The following is a 6,894-nucleotide window of genomic DNA, read 5'->3' as shown; positions in this document are numbered from 1 at the left end:
CATCTCCTCACTCAACTTTTTAAAATTTTTACTTCATGTGAGAGCATAGCTGATTTACAATGTTGTGTTAATTTAGGTTTACAGCACTGTGATTCAGTTGTACATTTACATGTTTCTATTCTTTTTCAAATCCTTTCCCATTTAGGTTATTACAGAGTGTCAAGCAGCAAGCCCTGTGCTATACAGTAGGTCCTTGTTGGTTATCTATTTTATATACAGTAATGTGTACATTGCTTCTGTAATTGTCCTCTTACCCCAGCCTCCCTTTACACTGACTCTAGAATGAATTGGAAAACAATCTATGTCTGCTGCTTAAAGCCCTTCTCAGGCATGAGAGAAAATCCATGCTTCTTCCTCTCAAGACCTAGCTCCCACCTGTCAACCTCTCAAGACCACCCCACCACATCTCACAGATTTCAATAGACCAATAATATTGAACTCATCGTAAGTGTTCTTTCCTTCAGGAAGTCTTTTCGGATTTGCAGCATCTTCCCTTTTCACTATGATATTTCCCATATGCTCCTGGATGCTTCTTTCCATGTGTTTATTTCCTGTTATAGCTCCTTAAGGTGTAGGACCATGTCTTGATCACCTTTGTGATCCACGTGCCTAAGATAACACTATCATATTATAGATGTTCAGTCATTTTTCCGAGTTAAACCAAACATACTTAAATTTTCCACTTTCCCCTTTTGAAAGTGCATCAGCCTCTTGAAGGCAAAATATGAATATGCCATCACATTTTTAGTGGAAAACTGTAGCATAAGCTCTGAAACCTTGGACCCTTTTCAGAAACAGTAGTGGAGAATGATTCAACAAATTAATTAGAAACTCATTGCTTCTAAGTCTTGTCTTTCTTTGTAGCACATTTTGTTCATGACCCTTAGATAAACATCCTAATTTTTTATTATCTGGAAATATGGAAACATATATCACATTACCTGCCAGTCATATTGCTTTGATGAACTAATTTGTAATTATAAATGCCAGATATGAAGAGGAAAAACGTCGAAACACAGAAAAAGTACTAGGTAAAGCCATAAAGTTAATGGGACTGAGATGTTTTTTAAAAGAAGGATGAGAAATGAAACTGATAGCAATGTCCAGAATATATAATTGATTTTGTTAATTTATAAACTTATTAACATTATTAATTTTAAACTATGTCTTCTCATTTTTAACATGCAGGAGTCTAATTTGAAATGAATAATACATTCAGCCAAAACACTCTGATGTCAGCTACAATCACAGATGAGGTAAAAAAACAAAGTTTGGGTTTCCTTCTGGCTGTGTTTAGATGACTTATTAAAATGTGCAGGTACGGGAAACCTCTCCTATTGGTAGACCCACAGCTGCACATTTCACTCCCTGCTTTGGCAACATACCAGGGAAAATTCATGATTGATGACCTGTGGAAAGATTAGAAGAAGGAAAAAAATATGCTACACTTGCTTCTCTGCAAGCAGACCAAATTTCCCTTGTTTTTAAATAACCATTTTTATCCTCAAAACTGTTTGCATGTAGGCAAATTCAGCTGATTTTAAAAGTTTCTCTCTATGAGAAATCATAAAGTTAAATAACTTTAGTTTATGGAAAAATGAACCTTTTAAAATTATTGTGACATCCAGTGTTCCCTTTAAGTTAATGCATCTCAGGACTAGTTCAATTGATTTAACAAATAGGTGATACTCAGGAAAACTAATACACACATTACAAACATAAACCAGTTTCTACTGAATAGTTCACATTACTTTCTGACTTGCTTATTTTTTTGTGATTGAAGAAATATGTTATATAATTTGCTCCTACAATTTAAGGATTTAGTTCCTCTAATTTTCCAGGTGAAACAGTCTTTAATTCTCCACACCTACATTCTTTTGAATGGGTGAGGACTGCCCCGAAAGATCTCTATCTTAAAGGAACAGCTTTTCTCTTTCCTTTTCTTCTGTAGGTGGCATTAAAAAAAAAAAAAAAAAGACTCTTATTGCATTGCATAATTTACATAAATGTGACTGGCCCATTTGAAACCTTTACAAAGGAAAAACCCCTTCCTCATGACCAGGTAAAGATTAGATTCTCATACAGGACAGGATATTCTGCTTTGGAAGCATACAACTTTATATTTACTCTGAACTCTTTGAAAGTTGAAAACAAGGCTGTTTTCTAGCCAAAGGACATGAAAATCAAGTTATAAATTGAAAAAGTGAAACTGTTAGCCGCTCAGTCATGTCTGACTCTCTGCGACCCCATAGACTGTAGCCTGCCAGACTCCTCTGTCCTTGGGATTCTCTAGGCAAGAATACTGGAGTGGGTAGCCATTCTCTTCTCCAGGGAATCTTCCTGACCCAGGGATCAAACCTGAGTCTCCTGCATTGCAGGCAGATTCTTTATCATCTGAGCAACCAGGGAATATATTGAAAGGGCCTGGCAAAGTTCGACTTCTCAGAAAACGTTCCTGGTGGAGAGCTGAAGTGGGGAATGCATGAGGGGACAGAGTGCATGAACTCATATCATGCACAACTTACTTCTGGAAATGATCTTCTTCCAGGACATGCAAAATAATGAGTGTTCACTCACCTCATTTGGTAGAATGTCATTAAATCATATTTGCATTTACAAAGCACTGTTTATCCAAGAATATTTATGGAGTATTATTATGAGACAAAATAGTCAATAAAAATGAAACAAGGAAGAAGAAAAAGAAAGGATTCTTAGAAAATTATTTGTACTGAGATTAACATCAGGAAACTTTAGTAACCAAAAAACTAACCTAGGTAATAAAATGTTATCTGTAAATTACCACTTCTTAATTACCTAAGGAATATGAAATCAATGTTTTTAAAATGTTGAGTTTGGGGGATTAAAAGGCTCTATTTTTTGGCAGCAGGGTTAAAATTAAGCTCAACTCAAAATTATTTCATTTGTGAAAGAATATAAAAACATAAATTAATTCCTGGAAGTGTGGAATGGTATCAAATGACATGAAAGATAAAATGAAGTTTGCATGTTTTTCAGATGTTGTCTTTCTCTTAAAGTTACCCAACAGAATCAAAATTGAAATGCACAGCTTCAAGAAAATATTGCTAACCTTGGAGTATTTCCTTTCTAAAGAAATAACTTTTCATTGGGCGGGAAATATATGGCAGTTCTAACACAGGCCTCGGAGTACTCAGTTTTGTGTGTACTTGAATTATTAGAGTAGTACAATTGTTGAATGCTCATTGAAAATAGCATCTACAATAAATTGTATTCCTCTACATGTAACGGAAAAATTATAATGAAAATAAGTGTCTTATTTGAGAATAATTCCATTCCCTCCAATCTAAATAGAGACTACTTGCCTATTTCTCCCAATGCAATTATCTTTATCCTCCTTCTTCTCAACCCCTCCCTCACCAATATCTCCTTTTCTGCTGTGCACTGGAAAAAAAACAAGTGTACAAATTTGTTAGGAGTTTTTTTTTTTTCCATTAATTCAAATAGGGACATTAAATATGTTGACTGATATTGTTAGGTGAAATCTTCCTATCAGGAACCACCTTCACATTAAACATTGCTGACTGACTTTATGAGATTTTCCTGGAAGTGAGAGCTAAATAAAGAAATGAAATGATGCACTTAATGCACTTAGCACAAGGCATCGCACACAAGTGCTTGGAAAATTTTTGTTATGATATGATGATGATGATGATGATGGTACAATACAGCCACACATGGAGCAAGTGGTAACTACTATAGTGTAGCCCAGTTGCAAGGCATAGTTACTTATATATATTGTAATGCACAGAAAATTTTAAAAATTTAACTTTAAGATCTAGTGTTCTGGGTTTACAAAAAGATGTAATAGATCTATATTAGTAATGGATATTTTTTTTATCTTTATAAAAATGACACCTTAAATTTACAGAAATTTAGTTTTCACTTTTCAGGTTAAGCATTTAGTTTTGAATTTTAAGGAAGGAAAACCAACATCAATCCACTATTAGTAAATCAAAAGTAATAATCTGTTGGAATAAAAATTTTAAAATTGCATCAAGCAGCTTAGAGAAATGTAGGATTATACTTGACTAGGGGGATATGAGGCTTTTGTTTACTGGAAAAGCTAGTTTCTGAAATGTGGGTCTGATATGTTAACTAGTTCTGCAAAATACTTTTTATAATCTTTACATATAACCTGGCAGGTTAAAAAACACGTCTAGAATCCTCAAGAAATCACAACAGTGAAGACATTTGTGTGCTGGAGGAATTACTGTTTCTCATGACATTTTCTTTAGAAGTTCTCTTGGAATCAAGTTTCCAAATCTTCCTAGGAGCCTTGCTCATGAGGAAAAAAAATAATTGTCAAACTCTAAAAATAATGTTTGGGAATTACTTACTCGTGCTCCTAGCAGAGACCAGTTGTCTCAATAATTTTTTAAAACTCGTGATCCATGAAGCTCAGAAGTAAACACTGTCCTAGCTTCCTATGCTGATTCTTAAATGCGAAATGAGGCATCTCAGATTCTGTGATGTGTCAAATGTTTGTGGTGTTCATTTTATTGATTTAAAATTTAATAAGAAAATAATACTCTGCTAGCTATGTGAAAGAAAAGTAGCCCAGCAGACATCGAGCTGAGAGAAAATTCTGTGTCTCTCTCCTATATTTTAATTATGGTAAAATCGGGTCAAGATTATTCTTCAGTCAAGAATTTTCAGTTTTATCTTCCTCCTGCAATTAATTTTAAAAATTCAAAAGAACAACATGGATGAACAAGGAGAAATGGACCGTTATTTTTTATTCTTTTAGAGAATGAGAGATAATTTGGGAGACCTAAGGAATAGTCAACATTTAAATGTCAGATTAAAAATATGCCAACGCAGTCTTTTTTAAAGAAATACAATCTTTTTAAAAAAAGTCTTATTGGAGAAAACTATTTTTACTTAAACATATCTAGTGTTTGTTTTCTTTGCCAATTCTTTACACATGCCCATAAATAAATAATCTTTTTTCATCTTTAATAAATTCCACATACCTGGTCTCAAATTACTAAATCATACTGGTCAGTATGTTTTGGATAAAGTTACTAAACCAATCCAGAGAAAGGCTTCTTGAGAAACAGCAGGGTGACATGGTCTCCTGGTAGAAAATAACTCAATGATCTCTAACAGAACCATTTTCTAGAAAAAACTGGAGTCATAGCATTGATTTTTGATTAAGTTTAGATCCAGTTAGGATATTTGGATATTCAGAAAATATCAATAATTTCCACTCCACCTCCAAAAGTGCCGATCTCTTTAAAACTTTTGTCACTGCAACGTGACTGCCTTTTAAAAGTTGTCAGCTACTTAGAATGAAGGGGCACTCTTTGTTTGTCAGTCCATTAATTTATTTAAGATGTGTGTATGGTCAGCTTCATGAAGGTAATAAATCTCTTTTGTAGAGACAGATAATTACTTTAACATGGCAAGACACAATAACACAGGACTTAATACAAAGCAAGCTTAGCATATGCATGATAGGAAACAATAGAATGTAAGTATTAATAGAAAATAAAAAACTGTTCTCAATTACATAATCATGGAAGAGAGCACGTTTAGAAGTCGAACATTTGATATTTTCTCCCTCTAACAAGCTTGTCTTATTGCTAGATACTTTCCCACATTAAAATTCCACTAATGCCACCGTATTCAGATCTCTAGGGAACCCTGTCTCCTCTTGAAAATATTTTGGGGTTTCACAGAAATCATTTGCCTGTCTCACTGGATTGAACCTCAAAGACTCCTTTGACGCAAGTGTTATTTTGACCACGTGAACATGGTTTCCATTTTTTAACTAGATTAAAACATGCATGAACAAACTGCTTATTGAACTTTAATGTCGCTTTGTTGCTTTGATGGCTTACAGATTTCTGTTCCATAAGATGGTTTTCCCCCATACATTCTAAAAGTGAAATGATACATTGTAATTTGAATGATAATTTTGTTTTGATGATTTAATTGATAGCAGACAGAGGGATACGATCCCTGTTTTTCCATTTATGTTTTTCCCCCTTGCTGAACAGATGAGACAACTAGGACTTTCATAAACATCTGTAAATAATTAAGGGATGTTACACTAAACTGTATTTCCTTTACCTTCACCCGGGCTTTTCTTGGGGAACTATATGGTAATCCTAGTTTAGAAAAAGAGCACCTTCCTCTTGTCACTCAGAAATCCCTGCCCTTTCTTTTTGTCAGTTTAGGTGATGATTAAAGGCAATCTGCCCACGTTAATTTTCATGACGCCAGGGAAAGTCTTCCCACACCCTTTATTGTTATCATTCCGACAGTCTTTGCATCCACGACCTCCATCTGCAGCAGAGCACTCTAATAATGCAGTCTTTTTTTGTTGTTTTTTTAAATTAGGATTTTCAAAACTGTTCCTACGTTTTCACAAACCTATTTTGAAAAAGCATCGTGTAAAAAGCTGGGGGAAAAAATTAGAACATGGTTACTAATCTTCTTCCTTGATTCTCTAGCCATACCATATTTTAGAAGAGCTGTTTATCTTTGCATGGACATGTGAAAAAAAGGAGAATGCCACAGCTGTTCAAACCTGCTCCACCTCTGTTGCATCCAAGAAGCGATTCATTTCCGTTTATCAGCTATTAAAAAGATTAGATTACATCCCAAATGGACTCTGACTTGACTTTCAATGAGGAGCATTCTCAATAGATGAAAAAAAAAAACTTAATTCAGCTACCAAAATATCTCTGTTGGCTTCAGTCCTAACAGGATCTTACAGCCCAGGAGAAAGAAAAATTCTATCAGCAAACTGAAAAACAAATCAAAGCACTCTTATTGAGTGCTGTTTGGTTATCCTAACACATACAAGGTCAAAGTTTGAGGAGCTACTATATATTTATTTTGACCTGC

The sequence above is a fragment of the Cervus elaphus genome, chromosome 21 (assembly GCF_910594005.1).
Source record: "Cervus elaphus chromosome 21, mCerEla1.1, whole genome shotgun sequence".
Lineage (NCBI taxonomy): Eukaryota > Metazoa > Chordata > Mammalia > Artiodactyla > Cervidae > Cervus > Cervus elaphus.
The sequence above is the reverse complement of the archived record's forward strand: the minus strand, read 5'-3'. Positions refer to the sequence as shown.